Source organism: Dendrobates tinctorius, unplaced genomic scaffold (genome assembly GCF_039654945.1).
Source record: "Dendrobates tinctorius isolate UK_male_01 unplaced genomic scaffold, ASM3965494v1 ptg000133l, whole genome shotgun sequence".
Taxonomy (NCBI): Eukaryota; Metazoa; Chordata; class Amphibia; order Anura; family Dendrobatidae; genus Dendrobates; species Dendrobates tinctorius.
In genome coordinates, this window is record NW_027361801.1 from 14,543,383 (window position 1) to 14,560,625 (window position 17,243).

The 17,243-nt window shown below is 44.2% G+C and overlaps 1 protein-coding gene across 5 annotated transcripts in view; it reads right to left on the reverse strand.

Annotated features, from left to right (window-relative positions):
• The window catches only part of MBNL3 (muscleblind like splicing regulator 3), a 210,834-nt gene that overhangs the window by 140,395 nt on the left and 53,196 nt on the right, over positions 1 to 17,243 (reverse strand). The window lies entirely within an intron of this gene.

Consider the following 17,243-nt stretch of genomic DNA (forward strand, 5'->3'; position numbering starts at 1 on the left):
GAAGAGGAGCCGGAAAAAGATACAGTGAAGGAGCGGTCAGAGAGGTAGGAGGAGAACCATGAGAGGGCTGTGTCCTTGAGGCCTATAGAGCGGAGCATAGTGAGGAGGAGCTGGTGATCCACAGTGTCAAATGCGGCAGAGAGATCCAGGAGAATCAGCAGGGAGCAATGACCTTTCGATTTAGCTGTTATTAAATCATTAGAGACTTTAGTGAGGGCAGTTTCAGTAGAGTGTAAAGAGCGGAAACCAGATTGTAAGGGGTCGAGAAGAGAGTTATCTGAGAGATAGCGGATTAGACGGGAGTGGACCAGGCGTTCCAGGAGTTTAGAGATGAAGGGAAGGTTAGAGACAGGTCTGTAGTTAGCAGTGCAGTTCTGGTCCAGGGATGGCTTTTTAAGTAAAGGGGTTATGATGGCATGTTTAAATGAGGAGGGAAATATACCTGAAGAAAGAGAGAGGTTAAATATTTTAGTCAGGTGAGTGGTGACCACTGGTGAGAGAGACTGCAGGAGCTGTGAAGGAATAGGGTCACTGTTGCAGGTTGTAGGCCGAGCAGAAGCGAGGAGCTTGGAAACTTCTTCTTCTGAAACAGGCTCAAAGATGTCTAGTGAGCTTGAGGTGCGGCAGAGAAGGGGATCCAGGCACTGAGGAGATAGGGATGAGATATCCTGATGGATGTGGTTGATTTTTTCTAGGAAATAAGTGGCCAGATCCTCACCGCTGAGGTTGGTGATGGGGGCCTGTACTTTAGGTTTCAGGAGGGAGTTTAAGGTTTCAAAAAGTCGTCTTGGGTTGTTGGATAGTGAGGTGATGAGGGTGGTGAAGTAGGATTGTTTGGCCAGATGAAGGGCAGAGTTATAGGTTTTGAGCATGAACTTATAGTGGATGAAGTCTTCTGCTAAGAGAGATTTTCTCCACTGCCGCTCTGCACACCTCGAGCAGCGCTGAAGAGAGCGTGTTTGCGTTGTGTGCCAGGGCTGCCTTTGTCTGTGTCGGGTCTTTCTGCGTATAGAAGGTGCTGCTTCATCTAGGGCATTCTTCAGTGTATTATTGAAGTGTGACAATGCTATGTCTGGACAGGAGAGGGTGGAGATGGGGGCTAAAGATGTGTGGAGATTGTCCCTAAGCTGTTGGGTATTAATGGTACGTGTATTCCGATAAGTGTGGTAAGTGGGGGTGTCCCGGGTGAGGAGACAATTCTTGACAGAGAAGGAAAGAAGGTTGTGGTCCGAGAGCGGGAGAGGTGAATTTGTAAAGTCGTGCAGCGAGCCGGGGCGGGAGAAAACCAGGTCCAGAGTATTCCCGTCCTCATGTGTAGGAGAATAAGTAAACTGTGAGAGGCCGAATGAAGAAGTTAGAGAAAGAAGATGAGAGGCAGACTGGGAGAGCGGATCATTGATGGGGATGTTAAAGTCTCCCATGATGAGGGTGGGGATGTCACAGGACAGAAAGTGAGTAAGCCAGGTGGTGAAGTGGTCTAGAAACTGGCGGGAGGAGCCTGGAGGGCGATAAACGACCGCCACTCGTAAGGAGAAGGGCTTAAAGAGTCTGATGGCGTGGACTTCAAAGGAAGGAAATGTAAGTGATGGAACCGGGGGGATGACCTGGAAAGCACATTGTGATGAAAGGAGCAAACCAACACCTCCACCCTGTCTGTTCTCAGGTCTGGGGGTATGTGAAAATTTCAGCCCACCAAACGAGAGAGAGGCAGCAGCGGTGGTGTCTGAATGCTGGATCCAGGTTTCTGTAATAGCCAGAAGGTTAAGGGAATTAGAGAGAAAAAGATCGTGAATGTAAGTCAGTTTGTTACACACAGACCGTGCATTCCAGAGAGCACATTGGAAAGTGAGAGGAGAAGGCATGCACTGAATGTTAATAAGATTAGCAGGGTTTCTATATGCAGCTGGAGGAGAGTAACGTATGCTGGTGGAGGGAGGCCCAGGGTTGGGGGAGATGTCACCTGCAACTATTAAAAGGAGAAAAAACAGAAAAAGCAGGTGGTGGGATGATTTGTATGAACGTTTTGAGTGCTGCATGGAGGTTTTGGATGGTTTGGTGTGGGTAAGAAATGTCAATAGAGCCTCAGAGTTAAACATGGGAGAGGGGAAAAGGGAGGGGTGGATATGCAGAGAGTGCACAGAATGTGTAAAAGGGCAGGCGAGTTGTTAAAAAGCAGAAGTGAAGACAAATAAGCAGCAGGTTAATATGATCAATGCATACGTAGTACGACCGACCAAGAAGCAAGCGTGCATGAAAAACTTAAGCACCTTACCTGTCTCCTGCCCTGTCCAACTGCATTGTCTAACTGCAAACTATGTCTACTGTAGACTATGAATCTTCATATTTCTATTCTTATACAACTTTTATATAAATCAGTACTGACCGGTGATCCTACAAGATCACACTAGTCGTAAACCAAAGTTATGGCATTCAGCAACTTGAACGATTTCTTCATACTCATAATCGATAAATTCTAGAAAAAGTTCAGGTGACAGCTGATAAAGCCAAATAAAAGGCATAAAGTATTAAATGTATTGTCCAGGATTTCAAGATTCACCCATACAACTCAATAGATATGTAAAATATAAGGAAGCTACACCGATAATCAATGGATTATAGCGGCAAAGATTGCATAAACTGAATTGACCATTTTTCCGCCCCCATTAAAAAAAAGGTCATACAGCAAAACAAACAAAGTTGATATATGGGCATGAAAGTTGGACATATGGATACAGAAAATACAGCTTTTTTTCATATGTCTAATAGTGATTAGCGAGTGTGCTCGGATAAGGTGTTATCTAAGCAGGCTCGAGCTGCCACGGTTTCTCGCGTTTGTTCGACAGCCACAACACATGCAGGGATTGCCTGTTTATTAGGCAATACCTGCATGTGTTGTGGCTGTCAAACAAACGCGAGAAACGCAGCCGTGGCAACTCGAGCATGTTTTTCGAGCATTCCGAAATGCTCAATTAGCACTCGAGCATGCTTAGATAACACCGTATCCGAGCACGCGCTCTCATCACTAACCTAACTAAACTTAGTAATTAGACTTAACAACTATTTAATATAGTAAAAGACTAGGAGATTGTATGTGAGGGTCTGTGTTGATTGTAGAGGAACTCCCATAAAGGATTAGGAAGTGCCGAGATACGGCCCTACTTGCACTGCCGGATTCCGTGTTCAATTGTCACAATTCCGACTGCATTCCTTCTGTGCATGCCTTGCATTCCTTCATACACAACCACAGCTATTACGGATCTATACACAGAATATTTACAATGGCTTGCCTCATTTTCTGTAATTACTAATATATTTCAATGTCATCGGCAAATTTAACATTTGAGTTTGTCCTTAGGAAACGATGTTTTTTTTGTATCTCCAGTTTCTCTGGTCACTTGTCTCACAAACCAAATACAGCTTCCGCTTTATAATGAGAGTCTTGTCCATAACACTTGACTTATTCCCTGTGTTGTGGTCAGAAACAGGATCTCATCTGTAAGTCTTTGAGAGGTGTGTTTGGCCCCAGTTACACAGGACTATACACACACAAAAAAATTTCATTAAAGAGTAGCTGTTTTCATTTTCAGTTTAAGAAAAGAATAAAACTTGCGAAAATAATATACGTAATATGTCGTATTCGAGAAATCTGCTTCTTTCTCCTCCTGGACTCATCATTTCTTCTCACAATTCACAGGTAAAATCTATATTCAGTGAAGAATTTGCTGAAATTGGAGATGACAGTTGGTGCTGATAAGATTCTATGTAGAAAGGATTTGCTGGAAGCAGAGCTCCTCCTTTCTTCTACATAGAATCTTATAAAAACCAATTGTCATCTGTCTCAGTAATGTAAAAATCCTTCATCACTGAATACAGATTTTTCCTGTGAATTGTGAGAATATCTGATCAGTCCAGGAGGAGAAAGAAGCAGATTTCTCAGATAAGACACGTTAAAAAGTTTCTTATTTTCACAAGTACTATTGATTTATGAAGAAAAAAATTAAAACGACTGTTCCGGGCGTACTGGTCGGAGGGCGTTCATTAGCTGATGTTCTCACTCAGCACTTTTGTTATACTGTGTGCCTCTTTCATGCTTTATATTGTAATTGTTTCCCACTTGCTGACACTTGTATAGCATTTTGCAAGTACAAATTTCAACATGCCACTTTAGGTACTTCCCATACTAGCAGTAGAAACCATAATTAGTGACAAGACTTCTTTAATTTACGTTGTAATTGCACTCAAAAAGTCTGATTTTCTTTAAGATTAGCACCCAAAGGACATTTTTATGGCACCCCCATCACACACAGACACTCTATAATATTTTTTAAGGAAAGAAAAAACAGTAAGGCTACGTTCACACTGGGAATTTTTGCTGCATTTTTTTATGCTAATTTTCAGCTGCATTTCACAGTATCAGCAAATACTATAAGGGCCCCGTCACACATAGCGAAGCACCAGCAATCCCGACAACGATATGACCTTGTCAGGATCGCTGGTGTGTCGCTACATGATCGCTGGTGAGCTGCCAAACAGGCAGCTTCACCAGCGATCAGCACCAAGGACATGCGGGTAACAAGTGATGCACGTCGCTTAGTTACCCACTGTGTACCTTAGTTACCAGCGCACTGATGCAGGGAGCTGGTAACCAAGGTACACATCGGGTTTCTAAGCGGCGCGCGGCACTTAGAAACCCGATGTGTACCTTGGATACCAGCTCCCTGCACCAGCACGCTGGTAACTAAGGTACACATCGAGTTCCTAAGCGCTGCGCGCCACTTAGAAGCCCGATGTTTACCTTAGTTACCAGCGGCAGCTCGCTGATCGCTGGTCTCCCGCCTGCCACACGCAGCGATGCATGCTGGCCAGCGGGAGACCAGCGATCAAAAAAATGTCCTGGCCATTCCAGGACGATCAGAGATACCCGGCAGGGGGGCCGGTCGCTGAGAAGTGTCACACACAGCGATCTCACTGGTGAGATCGCTGTTGCGTCACAAAACTTGTGACTCAGCAGTGATCTCTATAGCGAGATCGCTATGTGTGACGGGGGCTTAAGATTTCAGAAATCTCTTGCACGCACATTGTTTTTTTGTTATCAGGATTTTGTGCTTTGCACGGTTTTTTAGACATAGAGCATGTCACTTCTTTCAGCATTTTTTTCAGCATTTTTCACCCATTGACTTGAATGGTGGTGAAAAGACGCAGGAATCAGGTTTTGCTGCATTGTGCCAGAACCTGATTCTATGGAATAGGACTTTTTTTTTCCAACTTTATTAGCATGCACAAGAGACAAATCTAGTATGCCAAAAACGTCACAAAAAACGCAAGAAAAAACAAGGAAAACGTGCTTTTTTTTTTCCTGCAGATGCTCTCCTACCAAGAGATCAGGTTTTGCTGCAGAAAAAAAATGCCTAGTGTGAACTTACCCTTAAAAGAAGTTATAATTTTAGGGCAAATTCACCTAGGATTATAATGAATTGATTTCACATTATACATATCTGTTCCCCTTCTTCTCTATTCACTTTTCATTGATTAATTATTATTGGCAGCTATCCTAGTTATCATATAAGTGAGTGACCGGAGGTCCTAAAAATGTCACGGGTTCGTGTGCAGGAGGTAAATGAGGAAAGGAGTCAGACACACAACCCAATATCATAAGATTGATCTATTCTTTTACCTGTAGGCCAGCTAGCTGATGCTTTTAGGAATGCTAAAAATATTTTCTGGTTCAACACAAGTTAATATTGACTTTTGTTACCACAGGCATCAATTTTACATATCACACACCCCCATGATCCAGCAATGTGATCCATATTACTAGGGTGTTTTTTTACCACACACAAGAGCATTATATTGAGGTTTACAGGAATGTTAGGCCCCAGATGTCCACAACCTCACAGTGACCTGCTGGATTGACCAGCACCATCTTTCATTTTATGTATGTATCATTTACTACATAAAACCACATACTTAACATATTCCTTTTAGAAGTTTTTTTTTCTTCATTATGTTAACTATTTTTTTAAATTCTATATTCTATTATTGTTTATGGGGGCAGCCATATTTCCTAAACTGACATTAAAGGCATTTGGCAATTTTGGCCGTGACATCTATTACGGTAATCTACAGGGAGTAAAAAAAAAAAAAAGAAGGCGGTGGGAAGTCTCTTGGACTCCTAAAGGAGTTATTGAGTCTCCCAAATGCCACCAAACCATCCTGAAATGGAGGAGATGAAGATTTAGTCATAGCTACAGGAGAAATCATATTATTGTGGGCGGTGCAATGTTAAGATATCCATTCCAACCCTGGTTTCTATGGCCATGGTAGACAATCCATTTGTTGATTTTGCCAGGGGAAGTTGCCATTGACTGCTTGATTTCCTTATAGTGTGCACTAGATGGAAAATCTATTATTACATTTGTCATTTGTCACGATTCCTCCTCTCAGTGTGGTGAGTGGCAGCTCAGCCGTCCAATCTGAGACTTGGGTGCGCAGAGCTGTCAGTGTGGTGTGTGACAGTCCAATCACCCAATCAGGGCCGAGGCATGCTGGGCTTCTGTAGTATCCTCGTAGTTGGAAGCTGAGATCCATAAAGTCCAGTCGTTGGTCCCTTCTGTTTCTCCAGGGTCCAGATTATTTGTGTCTGTGTACCTAAAATTGCGTCTGTTGCAGGAGTTTCATGATTACATCTTGCTTGGTCATCCTTAGGTCACAGCAACGCAGAAAGCTATCACTAGGTTTTTCTGGTGACCATGTATTTGTGGCGCCCCTGAGGCTTCAGTCGCCACAGAGGTACTACACCTTCTCCTAAGGTGTGGTGCCCCACCATCCAGGTAGGCTGGGAACTCCTTTCCGCATTCCAACACCTGCACCCCACACACAGGATAGTTCAGCAGGGACCCATCCATGCTTTATGCTGGAAAGATTATTGGGTGCCTTTTGTGGTCCCTGGCTTCGTAACACGAGAGGTGCTGGGGAGGCGGGTGGAGTTAGATATAAAAGAAAGAGAGGGAAAGTGTAGGATTTCAAGTCAGTCTGACAGAAGGTCAGTCTGGGGTGAGTCCCAGAGAGAGAGCAGGCTGACAGCAGGTCAGCCTGAGAGGAGCTCAAGGCGGAGGAAGGCAGTCAGTCAGGAGAGGCTGAGGACTGGTCTTAGTGGAACGAGCTCCTCAGGGAAGGAAGAGAAGGAGAAAGAGACGTAGACTGAAGACTACAGGTTCCAAAAGAGAGAGAGAACAGATCGGAACGAAGGAGAATAGAAGGACGGTGGGAAGCAGGTTGAGAAAGAGAGAGAACCCTTCCAGTCCAGAAAGCGCAAAGGCCGGGGCCTGGTCCCCGAGGTTGATTGGAACTTTATGTCCGGCAACAGACACCGGAGGAGTAGTGAGCCACTAACGCCTTGCTCCCATCATAGACTTGGGACACAACAGCAACTGAATAGAGAGCCGGGACGCAGTGAGGAGTCCCCGAGCAGGCTACAGCTGTCTGTCATACAAGTAAAGACCAGGAACACCTAGAGAGAGGCATTCCAGGGTAACTAAGTACTGGAGTGCTTCGCACCTAAAGGCGCATTGGAGGAGTCGTTCAGTAAGGTACATGTTGGCGGAGTGTGGAAGGGAGAATCCTATCCTGCCTGGAGGTTGGCTGGAGCCCTGACCTGGAGAACACAGTACGGAGGCAGGCGGTTGTGTGAACTGCAAACAGTGAGTAAAGCTTTGGAACCGCATACTCTGGTGTCATCCAGTTATTCCAGCACCACTACACCTGGGTACCAGCCTCCATACCATTCTGCACCTCTCCTCATCCATTGCACCTACACTGCCATGGGACTACAGCTCCACCTGTGGGGAGCTATACCATCTCTGCTGCACCACACCATCAGTCCCAGCGGATCTGCATGCAGCGTTGGCTCACCACCTTACTTGCCAAACACCACGGGTGGCGTCAAGAACTATTCATATACACTCTAAAGCCCCCGTTACACACTGCGATATCGCTAGCAATATCGCTGTAAAGTCACCGATTTTGTGACGTTATAGCGATATTGCTAGCGATATCGCTGCATGTGATACTTACCTACGACCCGCTCCCCTGCTGGTTATCGCTGATCGCGCGAGAAGCTGCTGGACCATTCCTCGTCGGTCACTTCCTGCGGCGCTTCCTGCTGTGACGACGAGCGACGCGTGGAGCCGGGCGGGAGGACGCAGGATCGCCGCGTCTGACAAGTAAGTAGCGATCCCCGTCCCCTGCGATGTCGCTGGTGAGATCTGCCTGAGTGGCAGCTCACTAGCGACCACCTAGCGATGCACCAGCGATCCTGACTGCGTCATATCGCTAGTCGGGATCGCTGGTGCATCGCTAGGTGTAACGGTACCCTAACTCTATTAACATCACCGCCTTTGATATTGGGCGCCCAGGGCCACGGACCGGGTCACCGCTGCTGTGACACTTTCCCGCCTCGACACCGGCCCGGTACTGAGTACCCCCGCTGCCTTGGGTGAAGCCTGCGAGGGCGACCCATATTAATGATATTAAAGATTTTTTTCTCCACTTGCAAAGTTTGTGCATGCACTAAAGTCTGTCACAACTGGCTGGCCAGGGAATTAGTTCCATTGCCACTTTCAGAGAAACTGTGGACTCATCTGTCCATGGGTTTTATCAAGGATTTGCCTTTGGTGAGAAAACTGCTATTTGGGTGGTGGTTGACCGATTCAGGGTTACTTAATGCTGAGACACTCACCAAGTTATTTATCTGCCATATTTTAAGATTACATGGATTCCTCTTAACATTGTGATCGATAAGGGAGTGTAATTTGTCTCCGAATTCTGGAGAGCTATTTGTATGAAACTGGGGATTGACTTATCATTTTCCTCTGCCTACCACCTTGAAACTAACAGTCAGACATAAAGGACAAATCAATCTTTGGAGCAAATTTTAAGGTGGTTTGTTGCTGCTCAGCAGGAGGACTGGTCTTCATTTTTACATATTGTTGAGTTTACTTTTAACAATCGGGTCAATCAGTCCAGTGGGACCTTGTCGTTGTTTTTTTTTCTTATAATTATGGTTTTCATCCCCATTTTGATGAGTTTTCTATGATAAGTTCTGAATGTCCTGGGTGGAGGCCACCATACAGTAGCTTGGGGATGTCTAGAGGGAGGTACTAGATACTGGGGCTGCTTCGAATTGCCAAAAACGGAAGGCTGATAGAACCCGCGGAACATTTTATTTCTTTAAAGTAAGTGATAAGATTTCTTTGTTATCTAAAAATATTATATTTTAAGTAGTTGGCTAAGTTGGGTCCAAAAGTCATCGGTCCCTATGAGATTCTGGAAGTGGTCAATCAAGTGGCTTTTAGGTTGAAGCTTCCTCCATCCCTTCGCATCTCTAACATCTTTCATAAATCCCTGTTATTACAATTTTTCCCCTTTGATGTTGTCTCCCTCATCCCCACCTCCTCCAGTTTCTGTTAATGACTGTTTAGAGTTCGAGGTACAAAAAAATTGTGGTTCCTCGGAAGGTCCGTAATTCCCTCCAGCATCCAGTGTTCATTGGAAGGGACACAGACCAGAGGAGAAATCCTTGGTTCCAGCCCAAGATGTACAGGCTGATCGCCTAGTCAGAGCCTTCTTTTATAGGTTTCCTGAGACACCTTGTGGACCTTTAACCCCCCCCTAGAAGAGGGGGCACTGTCACAATTCCTCCTCTCAGTGTGGTGAGTGTCAGTTCAGCTGTCAAATCTGGCTCATGGGCATGCTTAGCTGTTATGATTGGGTCACCGAGGAGGAAAGCATGACCAAGCTAAGCCACAGAAAACCAGAGAGGTTGGTAACTAAGCGGACTGCAGACCTCTGATCCTATCCACACAACTAGCAATAGCCGTGGAGCGTACCTACGATGATTCTAGACGCCTCAACACAGCCGGAGAACTTAATAAGCCTAAAGCCTAAAAGGGGAAATCTAAACTGCCCCAGAGCAGACCTCAAAGGAATAGATAGCCCCCAAACATATACTGTCGGTGTGACAAGATGAAAACACAAATGCAGGTAGGAAAATAGACTGAGCAAATGATGAGGCCCACACTAACTAGATAGGAAAGGAAAGACTCTGTCTGCAATCACGCAAAAAACCCTGCAAAAAATGCCCAACACGTCAGATAGAAAAATACTGAAGTCACTAGACTTCGCCCACTATATCAGCACTCTGGCATATTCTGAAAGCAGAGCAAAAAGAGGCCAATCTAATAAGGGACAAAAACAAACTGGCACAAGCAGTAACATAAGGATGGAAAATCAGCACAGCCCCAGCCGGAGCTGGCTGACCACACAAAACTGAAATAGACAAAACCAGATCAAATGTGAACAATAGCAAAGGAACACTTAGCTGAGCATGCTAAGGGACTAAGCTGGAAACTAAGACCTCGGGAGGCAGGGAAAAATCACCAGCAGGGATAGAGGGAGTCGGCTGTCTTAAATCCAGTCAGAAACTTCAGATCTCAAATCATCCACCTCATTATCAGGTGGCAGGCCTCTGTTAATTAGATCAGCTCCATTACCTCCAGTAACCACCAGAGGGAGCCCGGGAAGAGAACTCGCGACCCCTCTGTCAATATAACCAGCTCCACTACCTTCACTAGTAACCAGAAGTAGGCCAGAAAGCGAATTCACAACACTGAGCTGTCAGTATCGTGATAGACAGCTCATCTGTCAGTGTGGTGAGTGAAGGTCCAGTTCCTAATCAGGGCTGTGACGTGCTAGATTTCCCACAGGTTTCTCCTGTTCAGAATGATTCCCAGGATATTTAGCTGGCTATCTGCCTCTTATCTCTGCCAGCTGTAGCTCTGCTCAATTTGGTATGTGTTTCCTCTGTGCTTTGAGTTCCTTTATTTTCATCTTTGCTGACCGACCTTGGATTTGCCTTTGGCCATCTGGTTGCCTAGACCCTTAGTCTTGATCAGCTACCTTCTTGGAATTCTGACCCCGGACTGTGACCTGAGTAGGCCTTTGCCTCACCTCTCTGTTTATGTCGTACCCTCCTAGCTTTTGATCTTGTACTCCCTGACTGACCCACCTCACGGCATGTCCACAAGTAATGACTAGCTTTACATCATTGTGATGAATTACTGTCCAACTAACACTTGGGTGACCTGAGAATGGATCTAGTTAATGGATCTTTGGTTTGGCTCTTAGAGATTAACCTAGGAAGGGATCCCCATTTATGATGCTCATGTGTCTTAACAGGTACAACCCCTTTAACTTATATAGCTATAATCATCATAACAAATTGAATCAGCCAACAATGCAAAATGTCTAGATTACTGTTACACACCTGTCTCGGGTATCCCGGGTTCAACTTAATTCACCTGGGTCCCTCTGTTGTACTCCTCATTGGGTTTTGCAGGTCGACTGGCGTGGAACAAATGACATCATCTTCCTAGACCTGTTTAAGGCCCCTTTACACACACACACCTGTGTCTTGGGATTGAGCCTTTAATGTTCGTTGTTTGGTATACACAATTATCTGTACTACTGTGTTTTAACTTGCATCTGTCCCTGCTGGGTTCCACTCCATCTCTCAGATTGTTCCAGAGTTTTCAGTTATTGCTAGTCCTCACGATTCCACATGTCCTCTGGAAGCTGCGCCAACAACTGGGGTACCGTTCTGGACAAGGGGCTTAGCAGATCCACCTCACTTGATGAGCCCTTATAACTACTGTAAGAGGTTTTGCATTGTGGAAGAAAGCACAGTTCAGGTCATTGGCACAGCCATGCCGCTGGTCAACACTGTCAATCAGGAGCACACTGCCTCCCACCCCTGGCAAACAGAGAGCCATGAGGATGAGGAGAGGTGTGCTCCTGAACAAATAACATGGGCCAATCTCTGTAAGAGACAATTAAAAATTTCAGAAATCCATTTTACCCCCACCCTCCAAAAAAGTCAATTTTTAGTGTTAGAATGGGGAATTCTCACAAATAACTACTGTGAGTCTCACCAGACAGCTTTTTGCCATAATTTCCTTTGCAAAGAGGAAATTGGATGAGGAAGGTTAATAAGATTTGACCCACACATGTCAGACTCATTACAGCCGCGATACAAGATGCCACAATTGTTATATTACTGCAGAGGAAACATAGCCGGCTGCAATCAGCCGTCTATACCTTGATCTAAACATGATCGCTCAAAGTCTCTACCTCAAGGGCACCATAGTAATATAGACACCTGGCACGGGCTGGACTATAATCTGTGTCTGCTCAATCTCAGAATAAGAAAATCATCATAATCAAATCTTTCTGGCTACACATGGAGATCAGAAATCTAGACATAAAATGATGTTATTTTCTGCAATGTACGATTACCTCTTGCCTGACCTTTCCCAGGAAAACATGGATTTACCCTTCACAACCTGTCTGGAATTACATTCCCCAGCAGAATCGGCCATCGCGCAGGTACACGTGTAGGTCTCCCACGTTATCAATGTGAGCAGTAGACAAGCCTGTTCACAATATGGGGGAGATCTTGTAACACTATGTAATATGCACCACAAAGCTGCTAATGAATTCACCAGAAGATAATGCTTTTTCTGTCAAATCAAGCAGACTGCAGGCCTCTACTGACAGTATAAACTTTCCTTTGCCTTTGTTTGCCCTTTCCATGATACTGGTGCTGCTCTCTCGTGTGATAACACAGTGTCTGTGCCCACAGCTGGGCACAGACACTCAGGAGGTATGAATCACCATAATGGCCACAGTCAGCATGGATACTTGTCCACCATAGGGACCTAATGTATAGTATAATAAAAAAAAATTACTACATAGTATACATTTTTTTGCATTGTCCCTTCTTGTATAGGAAAGAGTACTCTGGTGCCCTTTGCTATATAGTAAAAAGGTAGGCAGACACATACCGGCCAGACGGAAGAAGAAAAATGCACTTTTGGACTTGCTGTAATCAATGGTGGCCTATGGGAATGTTACAGAATCTGTCGATACACTGCAAAGACGCAGTGTGCACTTAGTCTAAGGCTGGCCATACATATTTGATGGCTCTTGGCCAAACGATGCTGCAGCCAATCGATAGTTCGTCCAACAGCCATTTTAGCCGACTCTCCCATACACAAGGAGTGCTCATATGGCCAAACGCTCCTGGGTTCTCTGTAAGTTGCTGATTGACACGTCGGCCAGCGATTTCTCTCATGGAGGACAATGCAATTATAAGTCTGAGATTGTACATACGCAATCGACATCTCTCCCGACCATCTGTTGGCCAACATCCCCATACACATTAGACCGTAGGCGAAATCCGTCAATATTGGTGGGTTCAGCCAACATTTGTGTTATGTATATGGGGACCTTAGCACTGTAAAATTTACTTAAAAATAAAAATGTCACTGGTAATTAAAATCCAGTTGCATAAATGGCCAACCATGACTTTCTCTACAGGGATCCTACTGATGTTTCTACAGTATATGTATATATGCCAAGTGTACAAAGACCTACAGATGGCCATAATCAGTTTTATGGGGCTGAGGTGCAGGTACTCTGTGCAGCAGGTGTCTAGGAGGCCACTGTGCAAGGAAGAACAACGAAAAGGTGTTGCAGCCCATTCTCAGTGAAGGAATCAAGGTCTTGACATATACGGGAAGCACTCATCACATTATGGGATCGGAATAACCATTTAATCAGAATTCATGTTGAGACATACAATGATTCCATCCTCAATAAAATGAAATTAGGTTAGTATTTGGGAATCTGGTACACAGTTTTAGGTCACCTCAAAGTCCACGTGTGAATGCAAATATGCGCCCATGATTCTTGTATCAGTTCTTAAGCTTTTACATGGTATAATGAGCAATAATACCATGTGTAACCGGTAAGTATCAGAAATCACCTACCCAGGGCATGGATTTGTGCCCGTGTATTATTTACCCGTTTACAGTACTTTGCCCTGTGGCTTCATAGGGATCCGATTTTCAATGTATTTGAAACACAGGATACATTATTGTTACTATGGGTCACACAGAATATACTCTATTAGACCTTTTCATTCCAGTAGCAGAACTTAGTCAGCAACAATCTACAAAACTGTCATCCAAAAGTAAGATGTTGAATCCACTAAGGTCTATAAAAGCATATAAATGTGCATGAATCACCGGATGACTCACGGTCTCACCCAGAGGAGTGGTCACGATATTTGGTCTTGTCCAGTCTAGCTGGAACGTTTTACAGGAGCTCAATGAAATACAACAGGAGAAATTTTGGAAAAATGGGCACAACGCTATAAGAATACTGGTAATAACTGGAGGCTTAAAAATTGTATATTTCAATTGGGTGGTGGTCGATTGCGTATGTTGAACCATCTTTGCCAAATGCAGGTCCTCAAGCTATGAGAACTGTAGGTATACCTAGTCTATCACCATGATTTAACAAGGCTACAGCCAAATTGTAGTGTAAGTAATATATAGGGAAAACTACATCTGCACCGAGGTGCCCAAGGTCCCTGCAGTCCTGGGCCATCAAAGTGTGATCCCAAAAAGGAGGTCCTTCTTTTCTCCCATCTAGAAAAATGCAAAAATTGTAATACAGTCCTTTGAGGTCAGGTTGTAATTCCTACACAACGCCTGGTCAAGATTGATTGTGGCATAATTTCATGAAAATGCTAATGGCGTCATCCATCTCTGCAACCAACATTTTATAGATGGGAGCAATATCAGACTGGATTGCCAAGGGCCCATCAGTTGCATCAATTCCAGCTACATGCAAATAAGACTTTATCCTCATTCAAAAAATTGCATAACAATAAATTGGGTAGATTGTTAAATTAATAAGATGTTTCCTTTGTCTGTAAATCCTGATTCAAGAGTTTTGGGCCAAGTATTGCTCATATAAGAGGTTGGTGGTCCATTCCTGCACAAGGGGCCCATTGGAGGATTTTCCTGTCCTGTGGGCCAGTCCATATCTGGATGGGGCGTTTCAGCACTTGGAAGTGGTCATGCAATGATGGTTTATACACTACTAGTATGCCATCAGTCTTAATACTAATACTAGATGTGGGGCAGAGGCACCGGGAATCTGGCTGTCAATCAGAATGATGTTGGAAGTCCTGCCCTGTCAACAGAGCGGAGCAGAAAAGAAGCCTCTGCTCTGTCGATGTGGCGTCAGCAAAGGCAGCTGAATCCCCGGCAGGAGCGGTCCGTGACAACGGCGCCGGACACAACAGGCAGGTAGGTAACAACTACCTGCCTGTTAATGCTTAGGCACATTTTTTCTTTTTCACAAGGTCCCAGATATCCCCTTTAACTGTTGACAAAGAGCATGCCGATTAATGTTACCACGGCCGGAAGGGGACTCTTGTATAACAGATTAGATAAGATACATTGTTGCTTTTTCTGTTCTAGACCAAATAATGCTAGTGTGAGCAGGACATTATCTGCAATACAATAATTGCATTTTTTTTTCTTTTAACCCATCTACTTTAATGGGTATAAAATGTTGCGAAAACGCTGAAAGATCTCGGCGGCAGCAGGACTGAAAATATGCACGGGAGGAAAAACAAAAATATATAATTTGGGCATGAAATTTCATGAAAGTCTATTTTACGCGTCAAATACGCAGGTTAAAGTGTGCAGCAAAAATGTCATGTGTGAACATACCCTAGTCTCTATAGCTCCCTTCTTAATATTGCGTTTTAGTGTGTAGGATTGTGGGATGAACTGCTCGTTACATGTGTTTACAATAATTATAGAGAGTTCATGAAAAGATACAATGTAACTCTTCCATTTTGCAACTATATATCATATGCTCGAGTATAATCGATCATACTTTTATTTATTACAGGTATACTACCTATTTTTTTTATTATACCCATACTTCTAGCACAAAGAGAGAGAGAGAGAGAAAAAAAAAAGAGCAAGAAACAACCTCCCAGCTCAGGCCTCCCAGACAAGTTACCAGAGAGGACTCACACACCAGTGCTTCCGCTCAAGCTGGACCCCAGCACTTCCTCCTGCAGACCTCTCTTCTACACTTCCAGCACCTCTCCCTTGTACCCAGCGGCAGTCTGATTAACCCCATGTTGCCCTGCGTGCACACAATACCCTCATTCTTCATGCAGCGAACAGGTTAACCATACCTAGGTGCAGCGCACACACGTTTGCACAGCTGCACCGAACACCCTGCGCAAGGCGCGCACAATGCTACAGCAGCGCTCACATTACTAGTTACTAAAAGTAATAGCGTTATTTCTGTGCTGTGTATAAATATGTGATTCTTCAGATTTTGTATTAGTCTATGCCTGATGAAGAGACCTGAGTAGTCTGGAAAGCTTGCAATGTGTTACCATCTCTTCAGTTAGCCATTAAAAGGTATCAACCACTGAGGTCTCTCAATTCTAAATATTCTTAAAACTAAGACAAGCACTTTGCTGCACATATTTCAACACATCTTTCACCAAAAATGACGTGAGATGTATTTGTGCCAATTTCCATTACTTATTTTTTTGTTGTTAGTTGTAGCCCAAGCATTGTAGCATATGTTAAAGAGAAGTGCCATATTGTAAGAATTACAAAAAAAGCGTGCACAATTAGAGTGACGTTCTAATTTAGTAGTAGTAGCAGTACTGATGATCTAGTGTTATTGTATATGACATGATATGGGACAAGCTACACTTGTGCACAATTGTGCTTAATTACAAGCTCTCATTTGCTACCCAAATATTCTAATAGAACAACATTCAACACATATAGGTTTTATATTACTTTGGTTTGTGTTACTAACCGGCTGGCTCAGTGGTTAGCACAGTGCTGGGGTCCTGGGTTCAAATCCCACCAAGGACAACATCTGCAAGGAGTTTATATGTTCTCCCCGTGTTTGCTTGGGTTTCTCGCATACTATAAAGACATAACGATAGAGAACCTAGATTGTGAGCCCCAATGGGGACAGTGATGATGATAATGTCTGTACAGCGCTACAGACTATGTTGGTGCTATATAAGCAAAGCATAAAAACTTCTAGGTCTGATATAGTTACTGATCAGAACCAGGAGTGGGTGATAAATCCAGAAGTGGTGACTGGTTTCTATTATACTTTTCCTCTGATTGTTCCAATCCTTGCTCACTTATGAACATAAGGGTGCAGTACAAGGCGCTCACACCCACAGACACAGATCTAATCTCTCCGTCACTAATATACTTCCCCACACACACTTCGAACCCTTCGCCCCTCTTGGCGCCCACACAATCCGGGCAACTGGA